Source organism: Triturus cristatus, chromosome 5_2 (assembly GCF_964204655.1).
Source record: "Triturus cristatus chromosome 5_2, aTriCri1.1, whole genome shotgun sequence".
NCBI lineage: Eukaryota > Metazoa > Chordata > Amphibia > Caudata > Salamandridae > Triturus > Triturus cristatus.
Genome location: NC_140588.1, coordinates 281600588 through 281628482, shown reverse-complemented (window position 1 = coordinate 281628482; position 27895 = coordinate 281600588).

The window sequence follows — 27895 nt, the reverse complement described above, 5'->3', positions numbered from 1 at the left end:
ACCAACCTCTGGGGTCAGCGAGAAATAGGTCTCCTGGGAGGCCGTCTGGTCCAGGAGCTTTGGCAGGGACTAACTTCTTAATTGCTGCCTCTATTTCGACCAGAGAGAAGGGTTTGGTTGCATTCCCTGTTGGAGAGATGTCTATGGGGCCGCATGACTCCTCCAGACATCCGTCCCCTGTAGCAGAATAAAGTTTCCCAAATTGGTCATGCCAGTCTTGGCTTGTGATGTGATTGGGCGGAGGGCCTAAGTCCATAAAATCGAGCTTCCATGTTCTCTCGAACCGACTGCCATCAATAACTGTGAAGCTGGACTATTTTCCATCTCGGTTGGCCCTAATTGCACCATTAAGGGCTACCTTATCTATCGCCCTCCTGGTGTGGCGACCGCGTTTATTGAGAGCCTCTTGGAGGCTCTAACGCAATCTGCTTTACGCCATAATAAGCTCATGATTGTAGGAGACCTTAACGTGCATTTGGATGATGTCAACTGCAGAGAGGCTGTATCCCTGATTAAGTCACTGAGAGCTCTTATGTTTATGTTGGCCGATAACAGAGCCACCCACCAAGCAGGGCATTTGCTGGATCCAATCTTTGTAAATTGGGAAGATATAAGTGTATCTGCCCCGATTAAGATCTTGTGGTCAGACCATTATTTGATCCCTTTTAAACTTAGTAGATTGCCCAACAGGGGGCCTTTACAGAAACCCCCCGCTATTAGGCGCAGGGACTGGAGGAAATTTAGTCACGATGTCTTCAGTCAAGCCCTAGGACAGGAATCCCCAAAGCTCAGCGATAACTTGGTTGAGGCGTGCAGGATGTATGATGAATGGGTTGAGAATGCACAGAATAAAGTTGCCCCCTGGACTCAGAAAGCCATGGCTCGGAGCACGAAATCCGCTCCGTGGTTTACCGCTGAGCTGCGAGCCGCCAAAACCAAATGTAAGACTCTGGAGCGTAGATGGAGAGTGGAATACGCCCCCTCACTACGTGAAGTCTACAAGAGTGAATTAAAGTCTTATTATAAACAGATTAGGAAATCTAAAAGAGACTACTACAATAAGATGATTGACTGCTCAGAGAACACATCTAAAGAGCTATTTATGATTTTGAAGGAACTCTCCGCCCCGCTAGCAAGTTCAGGGGAAGTCCCCCCCTCGACAGAGTCATGCAATGAGATTGCAGACTTCTTTATAGGGAAGGTAGAAAAGATCTATGCATCTTTTCAGATTAACACAGAACCCACATATCTGCCTAACCCTAACTGTGAAAATCAGGTTATGAACAAACTTAGGAAGTTTGTGGTCCCCCAAATAGAGGAGCTAATTAACATCTTATCGGACATTCACTCTGGCTCTCCCTTAGATGCGGTCCCAGCGAGGATTCTTCGCAGTCATCTTCCCCAGGTAGCGGAACACATAGGTAACATGGCCTCCCTTTCCTTCCAAGAATGTCTAGTTCCGGACGGCTGGAAATTGGCCCAAGTTGTCCCGATAAAAAAGAAAGCTCATATTAGCATAACACAACTAGACAACCTTAGACCAATCTCCCTCCTCCCCTACTGTGCGAAGGTTGTAGAGAAATTGGTTAACCGACAGCTGGTGAGCTTTGTGGAGGAAAATAAGCTCCTCCACTTGTCTCAGTCGGGATTCAGAGCCAAACATTCGACGGAGACCGCCCTCCTTCTTTCTACGGAACTGTTGCGGTGTCAGGCGGATGAGGGTCACACGGCCGCACTGGTCCTATTGGACTTAAGTGTGGCGTTTGACACCGTATCACACTCCGTATTACTGGACCGTCTGAGTGAGAAGGGAATAACCGGCCCTGCCTATAAGTGGTTGGTTTCCTTCCTTAAAAACAGGAGATTTCAAGTGCATTGTCCACCATGCAAATCCAGTATAAGATGTCTTAGACAAGGGGTTCCACAGGGCTCGATTTTGAGCCCCACGTTATTCAATCTGTACATGGAACCCCTTGCCAAACTAGTGGAGTCATTTGGTGTTGCCATAGTCTCTTACGCAGACGATACACAACTGATGATCAACCTGTCCCGTGATCCAGTTGTGGATGCTGAGAAATTCTCGGCCTGCTTGGTGGCACTTGATGGGTGGATGAAGCAGAATTATCTCCGCCTCAATGGTAATAAGACGGAAGTTCTTATTGTTGGTCCCTGTCCTTCCATCTGGACATCTGCCTGGTGGCCCATAGAACTGGGCTCTGTCCCTGTCCCTGTGGACACAGTCAAAAAGCTTGGCATACTTCTTGATTCTAATCTAGCCTACACTATTCATGTGGGAAATGTTGCCGGTAAATGCTATGGCATTCTGAAGGTCCTGAGGACAATCCTGGACCTACTGCCTCCTAACACCAGGAAAACAATGGTACATGCCTTGGTCACCTCCCATTTAGACTATGGGAATTCCCTCCTATGTGGACTCAGTAAAAAAGGTCTAATGCAGTTGCAACGCGTCCAGAATGCAGCTGCAAGGCTTGTCCTGAACCTCCCTAGGAGGGCCTCTGGGAAACATGCTTTGCGTTCCCTGCATTGGCTTCCTATAAAGGAGCGAATTAAATTCAAAACGTTGTGCATTACCCATCGCATAGCTCATTTAAAAGCACCTTCATATCTCCAGGCTCTGCTTCCCATCTATCGTCCGTCACGCCCTCTTAGGTCGATGGGCAGCATGCTATTAGTAGCTCCTCGGATTCACAGAGCAAGGATGGGAGGACGTTCCTTTAGACACCTTGCCAGTAAAGGCTGGAATGACCTACCCATCGAATTGAGGATGGAACCGTCTGAAACTAGGTTCAGACAAAGGTTGAAAACCCATCTTTTCCCCAAGACATAATTCAGTACAGTTTCCCCTGGCCCTAGTGCTCCTCCTCCGTGAGCTAGCTGAAGAGTTGTTAGTGGTATTGTCAGCGCGGGGACGCACTGTTCCTTGTGCAACCATGCGCTTAATAAATGTCATTAATAATAATAATAATAATACTGTTGCCCCGGCTCACTAAAGTCCAAAATATTTTTTTGTTTTTACCAAGGCTAGCATTCTTCAATTCCTGCCAGTGCAATTCATCCCACTCGATCTTTGCTTTTCGCAGGGCAGCCCTGTATTCCTTCCTAGCCGTTTTGACCAAGGGGCAGTTCTTACTTCTAATTGCTAAGAATAGGGCCTGTATTTTGAGCCTGCAATTCTTGGTATACCATGAATGTTGTTTTTTTTGGGGAGCACGCGGTCTGCTATGCTTACTAGGTGCTTGAAAATAAGAGCTCAGTTGTTCTATTGTGCGAGAGTGAATGAAAGGAACTACTGCCCGCTCACCTGTGTCCGTAAGTGCAGCCTGGAGCTCTAATGTGTTCATGGATAGGATCTCCCGGATGCCCGCTAAGTTGGAATCTTGCAAGGAAACCATATGCCACTTTAAGTACCTTTTGAAGTTAGAGGGGACGATATCAGTGGTAGAGTTTGAGGCCCAACTGGTCTGAGAGTGAGATGGTAAAACCCACGGGATCTTCATAGTCATACATAGGGGTTTATGATTACTGTCAGTCGTGGTACCCATGAACATGTCAGTCATTTTGTCCCAAAGTTTTACATCGATTAGGATGTAGTTGATGTGTGAGGGACAGCTGACTCTGTTAAAAGTGTTTGCCTCCTGAGTGTCCGAAGGAGTTCTGCCATTGGCTGCCCTTAGGCCGAACTCCGTGGTTAGCGCGTTAAGTTGCATTGCTAAGTGGGTCCATCTTTTGACAGGGGGTAAATTAAGTGGAGGGACAGCCCCTTTACTATCATCGCCTTCAAACTCCAGCATGTTGTCTGAGCTTAGAGACTCAAAGGTGCAATTAAAGTCACCTGCAATCAGAATTCTTACATGGGGTGAGCAGCTAGATAAAGCTTGTTCTAATAGCGTGACAGTAGGCGATGGGTTGCCCCCTTAGTCCCTCTGACATAGACATTGAACAAGTCTAGAATGTCTCCTCCCATGGGGCCCTTGATGGTAAGTCTCAGGATGTCGGGGCTTGGGTTTGACTGCATGATGATTCGGAAGCCTAGAGCAATATTCACCCAAACAATCAATCCCACTGAGGGACGCCCTCTCCTCACGGTGGTAGCTGGAGAACAGTAGCAAACATAGCCTGTTTTGTATAGTGGAACCAAACTCCAAGTCTCCTGGAAGATACAGATGTAAAATCCCCCTATCAGTTCATTCCAATGGGGGAGTAGCAGATTATTATTTAAACCTGCTACGTTCCATGATATAATCTTTAACTTATTAGGATTTGGGGCCAGGGCAAAATTAGAATTGATTTTTGATGGTTTTTGGCTGTGCAGCATTATGGGGTCGGGTATCTCAGTGTGATCTAGCGATATACTAGATCCTGACTCATGGGTCCACTGTGGAGTTTCGGAGCGGTTACTTGGGCCCTTCATCCCCAGGATAATCGTCAGTGGTTCATTTTTATCGGATGGGATAAAAGGTTGTGAGGGTTACACTTAGTGCTTGAGATTGTAGGACTTTGGTTCATGTGTAAATGGGGATCGTACTGTAGTCAATCGACTGATTCTAAGGATGTCCCTCGCTCTAAGGTATCGGTTGTCCAGCCCCATGTAACTGTTTGTGTGCATCTAAACTGTATGGATGAGGTGGGAGGGGGGTAGGTCTGATATTCAAATGCAAGAAGCTTCTCTGCCAGATCAACAGTGGAAAGAGTGAGTTTGATGTAATCATAAGATTGCACAGGGGGCGAGCATCTTCGGGCCCTAATTATGTCCTCACGTATCACTGAGCGACAACTCCTAATGTAGCGAATCCAGTGTATACCTTTGTTTGTTAAAGACTTTTCACTTTTGTGAGCGTTCTTTGGGCTGAGGTTGGGAACAGTCACTATAAAAGTTTTTAGACCATGCATCGAAGGGGCAATATGTGGGTAATAGTTCTGCTGGGAAGATTTCACTAAAGGGTGTATTCTCGTTGATGTACTAGTGAAGCGGGCATGATCTATTAGAGCTCGGGCAGTTTGGTTAGAGCAAGCTTTGGGTGTAAAGGCCTTTGGGTTATGAAGATCTTTAGATGTATTGGCCTTTGCCTTGTGATAGTGGTCTACTTTGAGAGCTTGGGAGGTGGAATCTGTGGGAGGTGTTGGAGGTAGAGTGACAACACTTCTTTGTGTTGCCCTTTCGGTGGGAGACATTTTAGATGCCAAATGGAGCTGTTGATCGTGATAAGGTAGATGATTTGCATACTGATGTTCAGGTGGAGCCTTTGGTAGTAGGGTTTTGACCAGAGTGGTGAGATCCTCGATCATGTGTCTCATGGTTGCTATCTCAGACCTAAGGGTGTTAATAAGCTGAGCGGTATCATGCGGTGCAGAGGTTTGTTCTTCATTGCCTTCTGTTTGTAGTGAGCATGATGGTTGGGGTACTTCATCAGTGACTATGTTGAGCGTGGCCGCCAGTGGAGCAACCTATTTGAGCAAGGGACGGGGGGCCAGGTACACACTCGACAGTACTGGTGGTAGAGTCTGTGTAATTTGTGACCTCCTCCTGTCCTTTTGCCTGTCCTTTTGCATGAGCCGCTAGTGTGGTATTGCTGTGGTCAGGATTTCCCTTTCTAGGGTGTTTATGGAACATTATAGGGATGGTTAGTGGGTGAGAGGGACTGGTGTGGTTGGAAGAAGGTTGGCCATTAATGCGGGGCGCTGTTGGTTCAGATACTAAGATATTCTCACACTCGCTAATGAGGGTATCTATTCTGTCAAGGACACAGTTACTAGCTGCGTGCTTGTAGAGTTTCCTTGCCTTTTTCCCCTTGCCTGCCCCGCTGTTCTTACTGCTTCCTGCCGATGTGCCCTCCATAGTTTTCCGTTATCCCATAGTTTAACAAAAATAGGATGGATTGTGTAGTTCACAAATAGTAGCCCAGCAACTGTTAAGGGTCACATTTGCTGATTATCGTCGGAAGCTAGAAAGACTTCGACCCCAGGGACAAAGTTCAAATGAATTAGTTCTTGAATAGTGCCTAACGCTCTGCAGTGATTCTCCACGAGCGAAGAGACAGTTAACACAGTACCTTGTCTAGTTGCTGGGAGTCTAATCCTTCCTAATGCAGGTAACATATTTCACCAATCTACACACAACACTAAGCTCTATTAAAAATCCTCAATAATTCCAGAAAGTTACATCTTAAGAACCTGTGTATCTCAATTATGAATAAGAGCACAAAAGAAATTCCTTATCCCAAACCCACTGAAAATGGAATTGCTTTTCCTCTCCCACATGATCAAAAACAAATTTGACCACAAGCTCCTAGACACTTTCAAACTGGAAAGATTATGTCCCACACTAATAACTTTGTTCAGCTCCCTTGGCTCCATTCTCAACTCAGCCCTCATGTACGTACTCCATATCAACAAGACTATGAAGATAGCTCATTTCCAACTCCATACCTGGAGAAAATCTGTTACGTTATCCCCTGATTCAAGTAATCTCAGCTGCCTATTCCCTTGTCATCTCCAGACTAGATTTTGTGTAAACACATTATTACAGGAACCCATTAGGCATCAATATCTTTGCTCAAAGCAGTATTGTACACCATGACTACACTAATTCATGTTACAAAGAATTTCATCCACCCTTCTTGTATAATTTGCGATCTACATTGGCTACCGACAGCAGCCAAAGTCCAATGCAAAAAGTGCTTCCTACACTACAAGTCTATCAATGAAAACATCCCCCTTTATCTTTGCAATGATCTTACCTTATCTGGTGGCTCAAGGAGTATAAGAATTCACAAAAACATTTTCATAAACCTCGCAAATTCAGAACTGCACTAGCACAAAAACAGTCCTCGGGCATGGCCTTCACAGCCTGGATCACTCTAACTCTTAATGTCAGAGCCCTGAACACATTGCTCACTTTCAAGAAGCATCTTTAGCCCTGCTCTTCAGAGAACACCTATAGTAACTTTCAGCGTGACTCTTGTTTACCACAAACAAGTTATAATTTAAACTTAAAGCTCACTGCCGAGGGCAATAGTAGTTCTAAAAGGCCCCAAACCTGAGTTACATACCTGAGCCACAGTGGAGGGCCTATACCGTGGGAGATGGCCTTTCACAACTGGTATAGCCTGAGGCAGAAGGACTATAAGTCTTTTAGAACATTCCACACATTGATGATAGAATGTTCTAAATTAAAAAGGGAGAAAAGGAAAGACAAACGCTGCTCTGTGTGAGTGGAAAGCTTATTCCAGCCATTATTAGACATAAGCCACTTCACTGTCTTCAATGGAGCTCCCAATAATCCAGTGTTCTAATAACTGCCACGTTACATGGCTTGCACTAATCTCATCATTACATTAGATGGTCTGCAATCTATGTACAATAGATTTCTTTTTTTTTTCAGGAATTGCCTCATGTTATTATGCTCACTACAAATCTCCCTACCAACTCAATGTAATTTACTGGACTGTTTTGGATATGTTTCACTGTAAATTGCCCTCATACCTTTGAGATCCAGTTACATATAAAATAAATAGGTAAATAAAGTAACATGAAGGTCTGTCTTACCACTTGAACAGGTAACATTAGAACTAACTGGAATGATTTACACAAAGTTGGTACATTAATCTCATCAAACATGTTGAGCAAAACACTAAACCCCTTACACCTTTCAGAGCAAAATCATAGAAATGGCACAAGTTGCCATTTCAAGAGATGGTTTTCGGCTGCTAGGGCCTAGGAAGTAAGGCTTTGGCCTGATGTAGGTCTCAGCGGACAGGTTACTGTCACAACGTGATGGATATCCCATCCACTGAAACATAAATCTTGTAGGACATAATGCGATTTATATTTTGGCGGGCAGGATTGTTAAATGGTAGCGGCAGTTTCAGTCGGTATCCTTTCAAGTATTTGCCCGGTGGTAATCGCCTCTCATACCACTCGATAATTTACCAATAAAAGAGGCAGGCGCTGGAGACTGGAAGGCAGGAAACAAGGTTTTATTCCGTCGGAGCAGAACACATCAGATCAGACAGCAAGGTATCGTCACGAGGTGCTCTAACTGCATCTCTGAGACCTGGTCTCTTATACACTGGTTTATTGCTTTATTATACATAGTACATTCTTGAGATTCCCTTGATGTGCGGGGAAATATCCCCTGAAGCCCCGGCTCAGATCCGATCCCACACATGGTTACAGTAGAGGTTCCCACCCTACCCGCAGTGGGAGATGGCTATCGCGCAGCTGGGAATTCCGCTAATTCCCGGGGGTGTGTGCAACCGGCCGGGTCTCAGGGGGTAGGGGCTTTGATTCTACTGTAATCCCTTTGATGTGGGGTGTTTCCCTTACAGTAGGGGCAATAAACTGCATCCGCAGGGCTAGGTGATGGCCTGGGACCAGTTCAGACAATGGGGTGCAGAGGAAGGGGGTTATCAAAGGAGAGGCATGACCATGTATGGGTTGTCGGTCGGAAGTGGTTCCGTAGCAGGGTCGCGCAGAAGGAGAGGGTTTATGGCCTGTATGAGAGAGCGGGGGTGGCCGGCGCGCGGGGGATGCTCGCAGCGCCGGGGGAAAGCGCTGGCGATCGAGAGTGAGCGGGGAGAGAGAGTGGGGTGCCTAAAATGGCGGCCGTGCATTTGCTATGCGTGGCGCTGGGGAGAGGCAAGATGGCGCAGATAATGTTCAGTTTGCACGCTAAATTTCCACAGTCCTCCCTTTTAACATGTCTCGCCAGCTTGCCTAGTTTGGATCTATCCCCATAATACCCCGTACCTCCACCTCATTCAGAGCTTTCATCCGCTCAGTTTCAAAGTCCAAAGTCTTAGGGCAGATGCAGTTCATAAAAAACGAACATAAAGGTGGCAGACACTGAATCCCCAAGCAACATCCACATAGTATCATGATTGGTATGAGGATAAATGAAAACAGCCTCCATCCCCAACCTTTAATAGCGTCCCAAAACCAACTCCCCAGTGACCATTCTTCTTGTTCTTGATGGACCTCTGTGGACAGTCTGTGGAGGTGTTCAATTGCTTTGTAGACTGAGGGTGAGTTATCCGGTACGTAGGTACAACAGCTGGACCCAATGATGCGGCATGCTCCTCCGCGGTCAGCCAGAACCACATCTAGAACAAGGCGGTTCTGAAGAGCCACCAGGCGGACGGCCTGAAGCTCAGCGGTGTTGTTGGCGAGGGCGCCAGCTGTAATGTTAACGGTAGTCAGCAATGTCTTATGAGCGGGTGTGCTCTCCTCCATGATCCAGAAGGTGACCACGAGGAGAAGGCAAAAGAGAAGGGAAATGAAAAGTGCTATTGTCTTAAAGCTGTGCATTCGGTCAGTCTTTGGGTTTTTGAAGTGGATCTTCGGACGTCCGGTTGCTTCCATCATCTTCATGTCGGGCGCTTCCATCACCTTCAAGAGACTCGGTAGCGGGCAGAACCACAGACTTTGTTTTAGTTTCTCTCCTGGTGGCCTTTGAGGTGCCTAGGCTACCGTTCTGAGATTTCCACTTAGCCTGTGGTCTGCTTAGCCGAAGTTCTCTCCTTTCGTCGCAAGTTATACCCTTCTTTGGATGGCACAGTGGGATCGGGATATTCAATCAACTCAAGTGTCTCTGTATCCGGGCAGCGGCTCAGGGATGGTCGGTCTTTGTCCAGAAGTTCCTCTTGGGCGGTGATGTTGTCCGTGGTTGTCAGGGTCGGTGATACCTTCTTGCAGTGGTGTGCATGCAGCCAATTGCGTTTCCCCTCCACTCGAAGAGCAGTTCGGGTGGTGATCAGGACTTGCAGGGGGCCCGTCCACCGGGGCTCCAAACTCTTGGTGCGCTGGAAGTTACGCACTAAGACGAAGTCACCGGGTTGGATGTCGTGTCCCGGGCCCCTGGAAACATCGGGAATGGCGTGCAGCACCTGCTGATGGATAACAGACAACGTCTTAGTTAGGTTATACAAATAGTCAGACATGAGGACGTCCGGGACGTCGTGGATGGATGATGGTTTTGGTGCAGTCCAAAGGTTCATGGGCCGCCCAAAGACGACCTCGTAGGGGGTTAAGTGGTGTTTGGTGGGGGTGGAACGCATTGATAGCAATGCTAGTGGGAGAGCGTCTGGCCATCTTAGTCCTGTGGTGGCGACTATTTTTGCTATCTTAAGCTTCAATGTGGCATTGTGTCGCTCAACCAGGCCTGCAGATTGGGGATGGAAGACCGCATGGAACTTCTGTTTTACACCCAACCCTTTTAAGATGAGTTGGATAACTTCGGCTACGAAGTGGGGGCCATTGTCGCTCCACAAAATTCGACAAAGGCCGTATCGGGGGGAGAATTCCTTCAGCAGTACTTTTGCAGCAGTCATAGCGGTGTTGTCATGGGTCGGGTAGGCTTCCACCCACTTGCTGAAGGCACACACAACGACAAGCACATACTTTAAACCTTGGCACCTTTCTAGCTGGACATAGTCCATTTGTAGGACTTCAAAGGGGTGATTGGGGACCCCAAACCCTCCCCGGGGTACAGCAGTTCCTTTCCCAGGGTTGTGTTGGAGGCATACTAGGCATTGTTGGACCAGACGTTTGGCTGAGTCTGGTATTCTGTCGTTGTGCCAGACTTTGGAGATGAGTTCGATCATGGGGGCAGACCCTATGTGTGCGGGGGAGTGTGCCATGGTCAGCATGGGGATCAAGTATGAGTCGGGTAGTAACCATTTGTTCGAGTCTTTAGTTCGCCAACAACCGTCATCGTCCTTCAATCCCACCCGGGCCCATTCAGTTAATTCGTGTGGTGTGCTGGCTAGTTGGATATCCCTAATCGTTTCCCTAGCATCCTTCCATTTTTCAGTTTGTGACCTGGTCACGTACATGCGGGTCGTGGACCTATTCTCGGCTGTGGTTCGGGCAGTAATGTCAGCTAGTGCATTTCCCTGACCTATAATGTCTGTCACCTTCTTGTGTGCCTGGCATTTGATCACAGCTATCCGTGTGGGGAGGAGGACTGCTTCGGTCAGGGCAGAGACTAGATCTCCATGCAGGATGGGTGTGCCATGAGAAGTCAAGAATCCCCTCTCTTTCCATAAGAGCCCGAAGTGGTGAACTACCCCAAAGGCATACTGACTGTCTGTGTAAATATTTGCGGTTGTCCCTGCTGCCAGGATGCAGGCTCGTGTGAGGGCAATTAGTTCAGCCGCCTGTGCGGATCGCTGTGTGATGCGGGCTGTCTCAACAACTGTTCGAGCTGTGGTGACTGCATAGGCAGCTGAGGTGGTGCCATCAGGGAGCTTGATGCATGAGCCATCCACCCACAGTTCTCCGTCAGGGTCCGGGAAGGCAGTATCCCGGAGGTCAACCCTACTCTTGGTTTGTTCGTCGGTGAGGGTCACACAATCATGTATAGGGGATGCATTGGGGTCAGCGTCAGGGAGAGGTAGTAGAGTAGCTGGATTCAGAGTGGTGCATCGTTTCAATGTGATATGGGGTGCAAGCAGAGTCAGTTCATACCCAGTCAGTCGTGCGCTAGTCAGGTGTTGAGTCTTGGTTTGGTTCAGGAGGGTATCAACAGCATGGGGTACCAATACTGTGAGGGGGTTCGAGAGCACGATCCCCTCACTTTGCCGGATAGAGACAGCAGCGGCGGCTACTGCTCGAAGGCAGGCGGGCAAAGCTCTGGCTACGGGGTCAAGAGTGGCAGAGAAGTAGGCACAAGGGCGTTGCTTAGGGCCTATGGAACAGTAAAGATGGTGGCAGTGGATGGAATCAGGGTGAGGATGGTGGTGATGTCTGAGACTACGGGGTACTGGGGTATGACTACTTTGTTAACCTCTCGCAAGTCAACAATGAAACGGTAGGCTTTCTCATCCCCCTCGCCTTGCTTCTTTACAATGGGTAGGATAGGGCTGTTGCAAACATTACTGACTACTTCTTCCACCACTCCCGCCTCGACCAGGGACTCGATGATTTCCACCAATGCCTTCTCGCCTTCGGGTGATATCCGATACTGTGGAAGCTTCGGGAGCACTGCGTCCGGTCGGACGGTTATGTGTACCGGGTCGATCACCATGCGCCCTACATCTGAGTCGGTTTTAGCCCATAGATGTGAAGGTAATGTGTCGAGTAGGGACATATCAGCATCGGTTATAGAGAGCATACGCCGTGTGTGACAGGGTCTGGACAGATCTGGGTTATCGTGTAGGATGACTCGAACTCCGTCTGGGGAGCATCTGATGGTGGCTCGAAAATGCTTTAGCAAATCAAGTCCCATAATAGCATCGGGGGTGTTGGAGGAGAGCAGAAAGGTTGTGTCAGTGGTGTTATCTTCTAAGTCAAAGGAGATTGGTGTTGATAAGGGGTTAGTGGAGGGCGTTCCGTCAAAGCCTATTGAGGTTACGTGTGAGCCAGACAAGGGTGCCCTAGGAATCAGTCGTTTAGATAACGCACTACGTGTCGCCCCAGTATCTACCAGGAATGGAGATTTTGTGCCCAAGACCTTAGCGGTAACGTAAGGACCTTGCTGGTCAACACGGAGTTCGACTGGATCCCTCCCTTGTCCCTGGCGGTCCTATGCGAAGTCATGGGTGCTTTCGTAGTCGGACTGCTGATACTGGTTTTGTCGGGGCGATCAAAGGTGTTTGGTCTGCCTGGCCTGTCGTTGATGGTGTTGTTCGTGTGCCCTCGTCCCTGTCCTCTGTTTCTGGGGTCATATGTTGTGTCTCTGGGGTCCCTATTCTTGTTCATTTCCAGAAGGACCGGGCACTGGGATTTCCAGTGTCCGAACTCTCTACAGAACGCGCATTGATTCCCATCCAAGTCTCTCCGTCCGTTGTAGGGTGCAGGTGTATGGTCTCTAGGGGGTAGCTTTCTAGGGGCGGTTGGTTGGTAATTCTCTTTCGGGGGTTCCCCTTCCTATGGTCACCCCTTGCAACTGTGCTATCATTACTCTCTCCTTCAGTTCCTTTTTCTTCTTCTCTGATGCCCTATCGTTCTCGTTTTTCTGATTTTCGTAGTATTGGGCCATCTGGAGAATCGCTGCGGGTTTGGAGGCTGCCCAACTACTCTCGCTGGTCTGTAGCTTCTGGGAAACTTCCTGTGACAGACCCTTTACATAATTCTGGACAAAGAGGTGGTGTCCAGTTGCGGTGGTCATGTCTTGGCCACTGTAATCGGAAAACACAGTCTCGAATCGGGAGAAGTATTCAGACACATCTTCCTGGGGTTTCTGACGGCAAGCCGTCACTATCGACCAATCTACCTTTCTTTCTGGGATTAGAGTCTTCAGCTTTTGTACAATCTTGTCTGGGAGCTCTATGATGGCTTTCGGGGGTTTCTGTCCTGGCTCTCGCTGTTTATCTATGGTATCGAGTTGTACCCAGGTATATCCGAACGGCTCAGCGTGGTCAACTTTCCGGATTTGTTTCCACACATCAGCCGGCAGACATAGCCCAAAGAACAAGTCGATATCTGCTAACGTCATTATCGTTGAGCCTAAGGCTGTTCCCAATTCCGTGTAGATGGCAGTCGGGTTCTTTCTTAAGTCGGGTAGAGTCTTTCTAAAAGTCAAAATATCTTGCCGGTCCCACGGCTGATAGACCCAGTTATATACAACCCTTCTCTTCGCATCTGGGTTGTTGATGTCGTCGTGTGTTCCCTGACCCCGTGGGGGGACCCAGTAGGGGGCAGCTTCTTTAATGGGCATCATGGCATCGGCCCTTCCTCCCTGGGGATTAATTGCTATGGGGGTTTCTGTTTTGGTGGTCTGTCCATGTTCTTTAAGGTGTCGGTAGACCTCGAGTGTACGAGTGAAGAGGTTCGTTACATCGCCCTCTCTTTCTTCCCCAATGTCTACCTTCCTATATAGGGCCGCTAAGCCTTCGGGACCTTTATCGTGGTACCTATCCTCATATGCATTCAGGGCGTGATAACAGAGCCGTACGACGAAGTGTCGTCTGCGGCTGTCGGCATACGAGTTATACACGTCTGTTATATACTCCTCACTTTCTTTTCGTTCCACCAGCGTCCCTACTATCTTGTCAATTCCTGCTCGTTCATCCTTAGTTAGTCGATTCATTCTGGTGGACTCTTTCTTTCCTATCTCATGGTCGACTGGCGTTGTGGTTGACGTTGGGTTCGGCACAAGAGGCTCAGCCGGCGCGGAGGCCGTGAGGGCCGAGGCCCTTGTACTGCTTTCGCTCGTGTTCGGGGGTTGTGGGTGTTGTACTATTGATTGGGAGGGTGCATACGGAGGGGGCATGTAAATGATCGGAGGACCTAACAGTAACTCGTCATTCGTTCGCTGCTTGGAGGACAACTCAGGGTAGAGCAAAGAAGGGGTCCTAACAGCGTACTGGCCTGAGGTTTCGGGTTCCTGTCTTAGTTTAGTTTCCCTTCTCTCTTTTATGTCTTCTTCTAACTTTCTAGCGGAAAGGTGAGCTGCCTTTCGTAATTCCTTTTCTGCTTTAACTTCTTCCCTCTTTTTCCGTTGCGTTGCTTCTTTGCGCCACATGCCGATACTGTCAAGCATAGTAGGCGTCGTCTTATTGCTACGCAGAGCTATTTCTAGCGCTTCTATCTTATGGTCGTCGAAGGATCCCATCAGTGGCCACTGACTTTCGGGGTCCTTCTTGGTATATTTATGCCACAGCTTGCTATAGGCTACGGCGACTAGTCCATATTTAGTGAACATGTCCTTATTAGGGGTGCCTTCCAGTGGAGCCGGATGGTTCACCTCTAATAAGCGGTCCGGGCAGAACCAACTACCAATCAGTGGGGAGAAGATAGGCATGACGGGTTTCAACGGGGACAAAAGTCAGCACTACCTATCTTTTCACTGCTTGCAAAGACTAGACAGAATATCTCTATTCTTCGTTATTTGTAAGCAGAGAATACCTCCAAAGAACCAATATCGAACAACTAGTGTTCGGACAATCAATCAATCAATCAATGGGGAGATAAAGATAGGCACGACGGGTTTCAACGGGGACAAAAGTCTGCGTTACCTACCCTTCACTATTTGCAAAGACTAGACAGAATATTCCTATTCTACGTTATTTGCAAACAGAGAATATCTCAAAAAGCACTATTCTTCAAAACAATCAATGTTCGGACAATCAATCAATGGGGAGATAAAGATAGGCACGACGGGTTTCAACGGGGACAAAAGTCTGCGTTACCTACCCTTCACTATCTGCAAAGGGAGAGAGAGAGAGTATTTCTACTCCTCCCCGTTTGTAGACAGCGAATATCTCAAAGAGAACAATCAATGAGCACAATCAATGAGCAATACTAGTATTTCCAGAGCATTAAACAATCAATCAATTATTTCTCAATTTGTCGTGTATCACGACCTAACCCGGACCGCGTGGACAGTTTCTCGTCTTCCGCCTCCAGCGCCCGATCGTCCTCTACTCTCCGTATTTGCCGCGGCACTCCTGATGGTTCCCAGTCAGGACCGTAGATCACTCGAGAGAGGTCTGCTCGGAACCAGTGAAGTTCGGATGATCGGCTGCCAGACGAGGGTCTATTGGGCAGGAGCTCTCCCGATCGTTGCAGTCGTTCACTCTGTCGTCGGGACCTCTCCCACTAGATCCACGTGTCGCTGATGGGCCCCACGTTTGGGACGCCAATTGTTAAATGGTAGCGGCAGTTTCAGTCGGTATCCTTTCAAGTATTTGCCCGGCGGTAATCGCCTCTCATACCACTCGATAATTTACCAATAAAAGAGGCAGGCGCTGGAGACTGGAAGGCAGGAAACAAGGTTTTATTCCGTCGGAGCAGAACACATCAGATCAGACAGCAAGGTATCGTCACGAGGTGCTCTAACTGCATCTCTGAGACCTGGTCTCTTATACACTGGTTTATTGCTTTATTATACATAGTACATTCTTGAGATTCCCTTGATGTGCGGGGAAATATCCCCTGAAGCCCCGGCTCAGATCCGATCCCACACATGGTTACAGTAGAGGTTCCCACCCTACCCGCAGTGGGAGATGGCTATCGCGCAGCTGGGAATTCCGCTAATTCCCGGGGGTGTGTGCAACCGGCCGGGTCTCAGGGGGTAGGGGCTTTGATTCTACTGTAATCCCTTTGATGTGGGGTGTTTCCCTTACAGTAGGGGCAATAAACTGCATCCGCAGGGCTAGGTGATGGCCTGGGACCAGTTCAGACAATGGGGCGCAGAGGAAGGGGGTTATCAAAGGAGAGGCATGACCATGTATGGGTTGTCGGTCGGAAGTGGTTCCGTAGCAGGGTCGCGCAGAAGGAGAGGGTTTATGGCCTGTATGAGAGAGCGGGGGTGGCCGGCGCGCGGGGGATGCTCGCAGCGCCGGGGGAAAGCGCTGGCGATCGAGAGTGAGCGGGGAGAGAGAGTGGGGTGCCTAAAATGGCGGCCGTGCATTTGCTATGCGTGGCGCTGGGGAGAGGCAAGATGGCGCAGATAATGTTCAGTTTGCACGCTAAATTTCCACAGGATGACCCAAACCAGAAAGACTAGGAGTGCCAGATCTAGAAGAACCACGACAATAGAGTTAGGTGGAGGAGGGCCCAGCAGGATCAGTGTAAGGATCAATAGTAGCAGGATCAGGAGGCCCAGGAAGGGCTAATACAACGAAGGGCAAGGAGCAGAGCTAGGAAGATGAGGGTCAGGAAGTACTAGAACCAGCAGCACCAGGTTCAAGAAATCAGTATCAGGTTGGCAGGCTAGTTGGACCAAGATGAAGATCAGGAGGACAAACAGCCCAAGAAAGGAGGACTTGAAAAAGACCAGGAGGAGGACATACACCAGAAGGCAAAGAAGAACCTGGAGGAGTAGGAAGAATACTGGGAGTAGGAAGACACCTATGTTCATCTGATAGAAAAGGTTCTATCAGATGAACTAATGATGTATATATGTCACTATACCTTTTCCTAGTCCTTCACTCACCTATCCACCACTATGTACCCAACCTTTCCTTTTTCTCCCCTTACACCAAGAGCACTGTAAATATTTACCGCACTGCTAACCATTCTCCTGGGCAACTGTGTTGCCCATAAGTAATGCTTTGACTTTAAATTGCTTTCAATGCTTTTCAAATTTGGAATTAAATTAGATTTGAGCATCATAGAAAAACAAAAAAGTGGTGAATCTATTATTGTGTTTGAGTTATTGCTACTGTGACCGCTTTTTCATTGTACTTAATCAATGACAGCAAAATTGTAAGGTTTCTACACCAAATAGTATTTAATTTCTGCTATTTTGTCGGTGTCCAGTTAAACTGTGATGCTTCTTTGCTGCTTCATTGGCTGCCAGCCAATAGTACACAATCTCTGCCATTAGTCGTTGAATTGTTTTTGCTATTTGCACAGCCATTGACCCAATAGTACATAATATCTGCTATTTAGTCAGTGACCAGGTAAGTAGTGAAGTTTCTTTGCTTTCTGCACGGCTGTGGGAAAATAGTATAAAATCTCTGTTATTTATTCAGAGGCCTGGAAAATTGTGAAGTTTCTTAGCTGTTTCCATGCTCAGTGGAGAATAGTCTATGATCTCTACTATTTTAGTTGACAGATGGATTAATATTGAAGTCTCTTTTTTGTTTGCACGGTCACTGACCAAATAGTACATGATCTCTGCTATCTAGCCAGCAGCCCAAAAGGTACATGTTCTATGTTATCTAGCCGGCGGCCAGGTAAATAGTAACATTTCTTTGCTGTGTGAGCGTCTGCTGGCCTAATAGTATATAATCTCTGCTATTTAGTCAGCAGTCTTGTAAACAACAGTTGAAATTCACTATTTACCTGGCCATCGGGTAAATAGCCACTACCATACAAAAATGTTGTTTACTTAGGTGTATATGTACTATTATTAATTCCAACTGTGCAATATTTTTGTATATCATATGTAGGACACAAAATGTAAGTTAGATTGTATTCTCCCATACCACAAACACACATGGGGGCAGATTTATGACGCCCGTTGCGCCATCTGAACGTCACTTTTTGTGACGTTCCGTGGCGCAGAAGCCTGCGTGATATTTATCAGGCAGCACGAGCCACTTTTTTTGGCTTAATGCTGCCTCATAAATATCAGTCCCTTTAACGCAGTGTTCTGCGTTAAAGGGGCGTGCAATGGGTGTTGCTGGGGGCGTTCCCAGCAACCCCATGGCCTTTTGACACTGCCCCAGATTTACGAGAAATCGTAAATCTGAGGCAGCGCCAAAAGCTTCCGCCTCCCCAGGGGAGGCATAAGGGAGGCGCAACGGGGAGAAATATCTTTATTTCTCCTCGTTTTTCCTTTTTATATGTGTGCTGCTTTCTGCAGCACCCATACAAAGAGGAAAAACCTCTTGTGATTATTTTTGTACAGAAAGGTTTCCCTTCCTGTACAAAAATATTCATCTCCGCAACACAGGCACCCTTGCACCATGGTGCAGAGGTGCCTGTGTTGGCACAGGCAACCCATTGTGCGCCGGCGCAGGGGAAAAGGACAGGAATGCGCCGCATTTTATAGATACGGCGCATCCCTGCCCTTTTCTTTTGCCGTAGGGAAGCGCAGCAGGAAGGCCTGCTGCGCTTCCCTACGGCAAAAACTCATGAATCTGCCCCATGGAGTTTTATTACTCAGAGGCTATAAGCAGATGAGTTATCTGCAGGGCCGGACTGAGAATCCAAAGAAGCCCTGGTATTTTGTCAGACTGGTCCCCGCTCCGGGCCGGTGCAAGTGTGAAGCACTGCTGCTTAACAAAAATGGCCCCTAGCACTGCTGCTTTTGCAACTGGGGTCCGATATTGCAGCATCGCTGCACAATTGGCCCCCAGTAACAAAACCGGCCTCCAGTGCTCCAAAACTGGCCCCCACCTTTCCAGCCTCCCAGGCAAACACCCGATGCCCACTACGGCCACTGGTCCTCTGCACATAAAGTGCAGCTTTCATTGCCCTCTGTCAGCCAGTGATGCACATACCAGCGACTAGAGTACAAGCTGAACAGTTACATGTCAAATCACCTCATGCATTCTCAGAAGCACCAGCTAATCAGAAAGCACGTATATACGTACATTAAAACACATACTCTCCATATTCATCTCTTAAATAACATCACATTTACGTCATTCGGATTGTCTCGACAGTCTGCATAGGTATGCAACAGCCATGCAACAGCCGCTAGGTGGTGCTCAAGTAAATACACAGGAAGTCAGGGGTTACGGGACCTTGTCTACTAGGGTGAAATGCACAAGGGAGTAGCTTCTATTGGTGCAGCAGGTGCAGTGGCACCGGGGCCCAGAAGATTGAAGATCTCACCAAATCCAAATTATTGCTGTATTTTACAATTTAAACTTAACCAGAAGGCCCATGTCCTTTTGTGCGCTAGGTCCCATGACACATTAGATGCACCACTGGAAGTGCACGATAAAACCCTGCTCTTCGGACCAGTACACTGCATGCACTGCCCCAAAATGACAAAATAAATACACATTCATACAAATTCAGTGATTGCTGTAGCCAAGCCGTCAGATCGGCAAAACATTCATCGATTGGAGGGCGGCTTTGTAAGGTAAGAGCTCTCCAGCGGCTCACTCCCCGCTCGGACCCCCTGCATCCTCTTTGAATGCGGCCGTTTCTGAGGACATACTGTAAATGAGAATCTTTTGTCTCTTTCTTTTGATCAAACTTCAAGGTCAAGAAGAAGGGCCATTGTGTGCGCTGGCAGGCTGATTGATTTTTGAGATGGAAAGGTTATGCTTTAATGTTTTGTCTCATCTTTTTTATGGCACCTCAGCCGCCAGTTTCTTTGCTGGGCTTTGAGTCTCTCAGCCAGCATTTCCTTGTTAACCAGTCTATTATGTGACGATGTAAATCCCACTTCAGTCTCTTCATGGTTCACTGAACAATTACCCATCGCCCCTGCAAATTAATCAAATCCCTATATATGTGGACCAATGTTCTTCTTACACAACTGGTGAAGGTGCAATAAAGTTGCAGAGTATAAGATTTATCTGAGTATGGGTGCTGGTGGCAGGAATACACTTTTTCTTTAGGTTGTTTGCAATGGAGCTAAACAACAAGGTGTTTGGACTAACTGTTCTTCATTTATGGAAAGTGCTCATACCACATGCATCTATTCCCCCGCCACCCTCCAATACTAGGGTTCCCTTGCAAAAGGCACTCCTATTTGCAAACATCATTTGTTTTTCTTTTCTTCTAGCATTTTAGATCAAGAGCCTGCACTATAAATGAGTGACTGAATGAATGAATTAAATGTGCTTTCTTGCACTATGACCATGTGCACGTGGTCATCAGAAGTGATGGCGTTAGAAAGGCCATGTCCAAACTGAGGTTGTTTTTTCTGTCTGCCAGTGTCACCTGTTAGTGTATTTATTAGCTGGTATCTGTAAACTACAAAGCATCTCTTGGTGATCTGTACATTTCTCAGGAACAATAGAAACTTATGGTTGGAGGAACAGAACTGATACTCGGGAGTGTGTGGTTGTGCTTAGCTCATTAGACTTTTTGGCAGAGAGCTCTGAAGGGAGTAGAAAGGGTTACAGTGACCCAGCATAGCTTGTGGTATTAGGGAGTTCCAGAATATTTGGAGTTTTGTAGGTACCAGTCAGGATAGATCTCAAAGTTTGTAGATGTATTTTGTCTGGAAGTGTTAGAGGGGAGATGGCTAGAAAAGACAGGATGAAAGTAGCTTCTGTTACTGACATGAGGATTGTTTGGGATGAAATTAGGCTCCTGTTTGCATTATGTGTTCGTATTTTATTTGATGTTTTGTCAAGCACCATTTTCAGGCCAAAGGCCATTAGGAGTGTCCAGGGTCCACAGTACACATCACAAGAATTGAGACCCCTCCAGAATGTGTCAGTGTTTGTGCTTCACAGACATTTCTCAACAACCAACTCCGGCTAATCTGCTTGCTATAAGGTTCTCTATGACTCTTTTCAGAAGCCCTGTAAAGAATTCATGCAGTTCAGTACTTTTCCTTAATGTTCCATTAGTGTCCCCGCTTTTTTTTTACTTAAACGGAAACTACCTATGTACATAATGGTGAGGATAAAAGACAACATGCAACAAGCAACCCCATAACGCTGTCTTCAGTACAGTATGGCTGGTCAGAAGGAAAGTACTACAATTTCAAATATACAATGCCTATACAGGGTCAATAGTGTAAACACTGCAGGTTTTTTATGATGACATCAGAGTGTATTTCTTAAGAATGCTGCTAATGCAAGCTGTGATGGTCATATATTTGTAGACATATTGGGGCATATTTACAATAACTGGCGCATCCCTGCATATCAGCAGGGATGCGCCAGTTATTGTGCGCCACAGCTCCGCCACCATGGATGCGCCGCATTTAGAATGCGGCGCACTATGGGGCAAAAACGGCACAGATGCATGACGCATCTGTGCCGTATAAGTGGCGCATTGCTGGAGTTGCGTCGCAAGCGCAACGCAGCTCCAGCAATGCTCTGGGGGGCCCTATCTTGTTAATGCTGCGTCAATCCTTACGCCTGCTTCAGGCAGGCACAGGGTTTTGACGCAGCTTGGGCCTAAAAGTGACTGAGTGGAATCTTGCAGATTTCACTCAGCCACTTTTAGGAGGCGTTCCTGTGCCGGAACGCCCCTCCTGCGCAGGAACGCCTACATGTGGCGCAGGGCTTTACGACGGATCTCCCAGATGCGTCACATTGTAAGTACCCCGCACCATGGCGCAGGATTTGCGCCTCCGCTGCGTCACAAAAGTGACGCAACGGCTGCGTAAATGAGGCGCAAGGGGCTTGTAAATCTGCCCCATTGTATATAACACCCCCTGCTGAGCATTTTTAGGATAATGCAACTCTCTGTGAAGCTCTGTGACCACTAGAAGCAAAATAGAAATGATCTAATTCCGTCACCGAACTCCGAAGTGACTTGCAATCTCCTTAAAAGTACAGTACTGGGGTACTTTATCCCGTATAATAAATGGACAAAGCATCAGTCTCCTCCAACCCTCATTTTAAATTCTTGCTCTCTTGTGCTTTCCTGTGTAAATTGCAATATAGTTCTTGATAAGTAGAACAAACGTGGAATCTGTAATGTGATTACAAACTCACCAAAATGAAGCTTGTAACAAAATATTTTGTAGAAAACTTTAATTCAGAACTTGTTGGAACAAGAAATTAGAGGCCTCTTTTTTGATATGAGCCCCAGAAGTGAAATATATAGACGTACTAAAGACTCCTTACTGTCTCGTGACTGTACATTTTCATGGAAAATTAGTTCTGAAGAAATACATTTTAAAAAAGTTCGGAAGTTTTAATTCTGCTCAGTGACTTTATTTGTACACAGTTTGTTGGCTCTGGCAGCAGGCATTGAGATGTCACTCCTCATCTGCCCTAACGTTTGATAATAGAGTAGAAATGAGCCTGCAAGGTTTCACCTGGTAAAAACGTGAGCTGGGAAACCTCTGAAGGTGAAGTAGTGCTTAATTTGAGCCGGTAGTCTCCGGTACTCGGCACCACCGCTGACTGGGGTAACGGGTGGTGCAAGCCGCATTTTCTCCTGACAAGGCCCCTGGTAGTTATTTATTTACAAATTAAGCACTGAAGTGATTGACGCAAGGACACCATGGCTTCTAAGTTCTTCATTATTGAGCTCTTCACGCCACTTTCCTGCCATGTCGAAGCCCGAAAATACCAGGACATTGCCTAAAGTGTGTGGTGAGTGTTAAATAACCTGGACCCACATCGGAAGCCCATATTTTATGTAGTGTAGTCATACAATTTAAATACAGTTTAGTCCACCTTATGTTTCGGAAAATCGTGCTAACATTTCCGTAGAGGAATTCAAGTCCATGGTAAAAATTAGAAGTATGGCATACTAAAAAATAGTGTGCTTGGAAAATAATCGCATTGTGTTTCCATAACAAAACAAAATCCCAGAATGTGTCGCATACAGGGTGTCTGCCTGTATTACACAAAGACCAGCTGTCATGATACCTTATTGAGTACACTTGGCTAAGCCAGCTTCTTTTCAAGTGACGACCACACACTGTGACTTCAAGCTTGATATTGACACGAGAGGACAAATAGAATTCCATTCGCGAGCCTTGTGTCGAGAGGCCTCCGAGGGAAGCCAATCTTCACTCATGCTGAGCCAATCTGAAGCTCAAGCAGCATTTCGCTGAACACGAGTTTGCCCTTCATTGATCACATCCTGTCGACAGGGCAGTGTTCCTTTCAGAAATGCCTTCCTTTTTAAAGTTTCAGGTGTCGTTGTGAATCTTCGCGCACAAATGTAGCATGTTTGCCTCCATTTGTTGTATATATTTAAACTTTACTCGGAAGTATACGCTCAAATTGCGAATAAAAAATGACTGCTTTTTCAGCTTGCAGGGGCCGTGGTTTGGAGCCGAAATTCAATGCATAAAATAGTGGGGGGAAAAAATTGTGAAATGATAGGATAGGTTAATTAATCAGTTCATCAATCTCAAATAATGCACATTCATTTAAATTGCTCCCAAATCTGAATCATCTAATCCAGTCCTTTCCAAAATGTTTTAGAACCACGACCTTTTTTAGAGAAACAAACTTTTGCGACCCACTTAGCTTTAATGGACATGAGGCTGGGGAGATATTTTGAATGTGTTTTTTCGTTTAATACTGTGTTTTTCTATTTATTTAAAAATATCAAGATCGGGGGGCGTGGCTTCGACGCCGCAGCGACATGGCGGCTTCTCTGTGAGCTCCGTGCGAACGCGGAGCTTTTGGGCTTATTTCTCATCCTCGGACACCACCTCTTCCTGCTCGGAAGACTCCTCACGGCATATAATGGGTCGGTGAGTCAGCTGGCTGTAAACGACGTCTTCTACTCTGCTATACGACCCAGGAGCCGCGGCGGTGTATTTCTCCTCACACAACGCGAGCGTCCGCCATTTTGATTCGCGGTGCTCGCGTTCCGTATTTTTGGTGTCTCCCGCTCTATTTGCTTGCTTCCCAGTGCCTGGAGCCCATAAACCTTCTGCTTCTGCTTTTCTATGATGGAGTCGGTGCAATATGATGTTCCTGGTTTCTATTCCATCAGTTTTACACAATTGGCACTGGCATTTACCTCTGGGCTATGAGTGACCGCCATTTCATATATCTCTTTTGTGGTGCTCATTTTCTTTTTTCTTTTTTCATCTTCTCACTATGTCCTCACCCATTATGAATACGGAAGTGTGACTCTTTTGTCTACAACGTTCCCTCAAAAGGTCTGAAGTTCCTCGAAATGGCGATATCCTTATTTAAATTTCTTGCTGACTGTGTGAGGCACTTTTTCTTTTTGTTATCGCTATGCCAACTCCATTTATAGTGAGATATTATTGTTCTGTGCTCCAGTATCCATATGGTCTATCTGCTCAAAGACTATTGATTGCATAACAGCCCTTGTGGGCATATTCCTGCTTCTGCTATTTTTCTACTATCCTGCGTTCCAGTGGGGCCAGCTTTGGTGCTTGTGGTTTACTGTATCCTGATCCTTCTACTGCTCCAGGATGTCAAACGAGCCCAATGTCCCTAGAGCATCGTGCTCAGGTACAAAACCAAAGAGGCACAAAAATGACCCTCCTTCACCGATTTTATCATCACAGAACCCTGTCCTGGACTCCATCTTAGATGAAGTTCGTGGCCTCCAGCCATTCATGTCCGCCACAAATGACAAACTTAAACAAATTGAGGAAAGATGGATCGTTATAGAGAGTAAGGTTCTGGATATCGAGCAGAGGGTTAGTGACTTGCAGGATATCTCTACAAAGATTCCTTTTCTTGAACAAGAAGTCCTTAAACTAAAGCTTCACACGGAGGATCTTGAAAATCGAAACCGCAGAAACAACCTTCGCCTTTTTGGCTTGCCGGAAAATGTTGAAGGGGCTGACCTAGTGTCATTCCTAAAGAAATTCCTCCCAGAGCTCCTTGACCTTCCTTCACCTTCAAATCCTCTCAACATACAAAGAGCACACCGATTGGGTCGTCTTTTACCTTCTGCTAACAGACCGCGTGGAATCATAATGCTCTTCCTGGAATTCACCGATCTTATGCAAGTCTTGAAAGCTGTCAGGCTCAAGCGCCGTCTCACCTGGTCAGGCCATAATATTTTTATATCTCAAGACATTTCCAACGCGACCAATGCCAGACGTAAAGAATTTCTTGCTCTTCGTCCTCAGATGCGTCAACTCAACATTCAATACGGAATTCTTCACCCCTGCCTGTGTAAGATTACGCATGAGGGTCGCACCCGCTCCTTCGAGGATCCAGGAAAACTCAAACTTTTTCTTCAAAATCTTCCTACACACGGCATGGACACTGGCTCCTGATTTTCCTCTACCTTATTGTCGGAATGTTTTTTTTTTTTTTTTCTCTTTCTCTAATTGTTGGTTATATTGATTCGCTTATCTATTTTTCTTCATTGTTATATTGATATGCGTGTCTTCCTTTCTCTTTATGTTCTTTTTATCCTTATGAGGTTCGGTTTCTTCTCATTATCTTTTTCAACTGTTTTTATGGTGTTCCGTGTCCTCCGGTGTCACTTTGCTCCCCGTTCTTAGACCTTCTCTTCTTTTTTCAGATCTGGATGTTTCTCCTTGATCTGTCTACTTTTCTTCGCTTACTTTTTCCATTATATTCTTCTCTCTCTTTAATCTTTTTCTATTCTCCTTTTCCCCTTCGTTTCCCCTCATTCCTAGTCTCAGTATCTAGGTCTGGCTTATTTTATTTGATTTGTCTTCATGTTTTACTGATTATAATATGTCTTTCCTTTCTTCTTCTTGTCAATTCTGCAGTTTTATGGTCCTATGTTTGTACGTCCCCCTGGTCCCGAAAATATGGTTAACGTCGTGTCGTGGAATGTTCGTGGTCTGGGTCATCCCGTCAAGCGTCAAAAGGTATTGTCCCATCTTGCTAAACTTAACACCCAGGTTGCTTTTTTACAGGAAACTCACTGCAATGATAAAGAATCACTTAAACTTAAACGTCATTGGGTCAATCAGGTTGTTTTCTCTCCGGCCAATGACAGACATGGCGGTGTGGCTATTTTATTTCATAAATCCATTAATGCTCAAATCCTGTCATCTGAGTGTGATTCGAATGGTCGCTGGATTTTGGCTGAGGTTATCATTAATAAAAAACAATTGTTTTTTTTCAATGTTTATGGTCCTGTTAAACCAGATATTGACTTTTGGAATTCTGTCAAACTGAAATTGTTATCCATTCCTAATGATAATATTATAATTGGTGGTGACTTTAATAACTGGTTGGACCCGTTTACTGATAGGCAATCTAAATGCAAATTCAAACCTGACAAGTCCCACAAGTCCTTTCAAACAGCCATTTCCTCTCGCCCGTTATTCGATTCTTGGAAAACTTGTAACCCTGATACCTCAGAATTTACTTTTTTTTCCCCTGTACATCATACTAGATCTCGTATTGATTATATTCTTGTTTCCAAAGCACTCCTACCTTGTCTCCAGTCATCTGAAATTGGATCTATTTTCATTTCTGACCATGCTCCTGTCTCTACCCACATTGACTTATCCCTCTCCACTTGCAAACAAGGTAGATGGCGTTTCAACAACTTTCTTTTAGCAGATCGCACTTTTCTTTCAGAAGCGACCTCTTTTATTAAGGAATTTTTTTCTTTTAATAATTCTTCAGATACTTCCCCACACAACAATTGGGATGCTTTTAAAGCATCTTTCAGAGCTTTTACTATTGCTTACTCCTCGAAAAAGAAAAAGTTGTTACATATTAAGTATAAAGAAACTTTAACCCATATAAAGGTGTTAGAGCACATGTATTACTCTTCCAAATCTCCATCTTCTTTACAGGAATTAATCAAAGCTAAATCCACCCTGAATAAGATTGCCACAACGGAGGCTTGTAATATCCTCCTCAAGGTTAAGTCTAAATATCATGGAGGTCAGAATAGGGCCGGGAAAATGCTAGCAAACTACTTAAAAATCAAATCAGAACGAAAAGCCATTGGCCCAATTCATTCAGAACTTAATGACTCTCTCCTTTCTTCTGACTCTGATATTATTGACACATTTCAATCATATTATAAACTCCTATACACAGAATCCACTAATCCCTCTGAGGATGATCTTGCTACATTTTTCAAGGATATCCCTAAGCCTCAAATTCCCCGAGATAAATTTCAACCCCTTGAGGATGATGTGTCTCTGGAAGAATTAACTGAGGCTCTTAAATCTATGAAGAAAGCAAAAGCTCCCGGCCCGGATGGTTTTTCTATTGAATTACTTTCCGCTTTCTCATCAATTTTTGCACCCAAATTATTAGAAATTTTTAATTCTTTTATCTCTAATTCCCAAGCCTGTGGTTCTTTTTTGGAAGCTCTTATCATTGTGATCCCCAAACCAGATAAAGATCCCTCCTACTGTAAAATTTTTCGTCCTATTTCATTAATTAACTGTGATTGTAAAATCTTTGCAAAAATTTTGGCCTCTCGCTTAGACAAAATTATTCCCCATCTCATTAACCCGAATCAGGTTGGTTTTGTTAAAGGTCGTCTGGCGTCTGACAATGCCAGAATGTTTTCCAATATCCTTGCTCTCAGTACAAAATATCCCTCCCCGTTAGCGGCTCTATCCCTGGATGCTGAAAAAGTCTTCGATCGTGTTAACTGGGACTTTCTGATCTACACCTTAAGATGGTTTGGCTTTGGCCCAAAGTTTATTTCTTATGTTAAGTTGTTATACACCAATCCCAAAGCCTGTATTTTTGTCAATGGTCTTTTCTCCCCATATTTTTCCCTTCAAAGAGGTACACGCCAGGGCTGCCCGCTCTCCCCATTACTTTTCTTGCTATGTCTAGAACCATTCCTGGAACGTATTAGAAATAATGTGCTTATTACTGGTTTTCATCTTAAATCTCAACATATCAAACTGTCCGCATATGCTGAT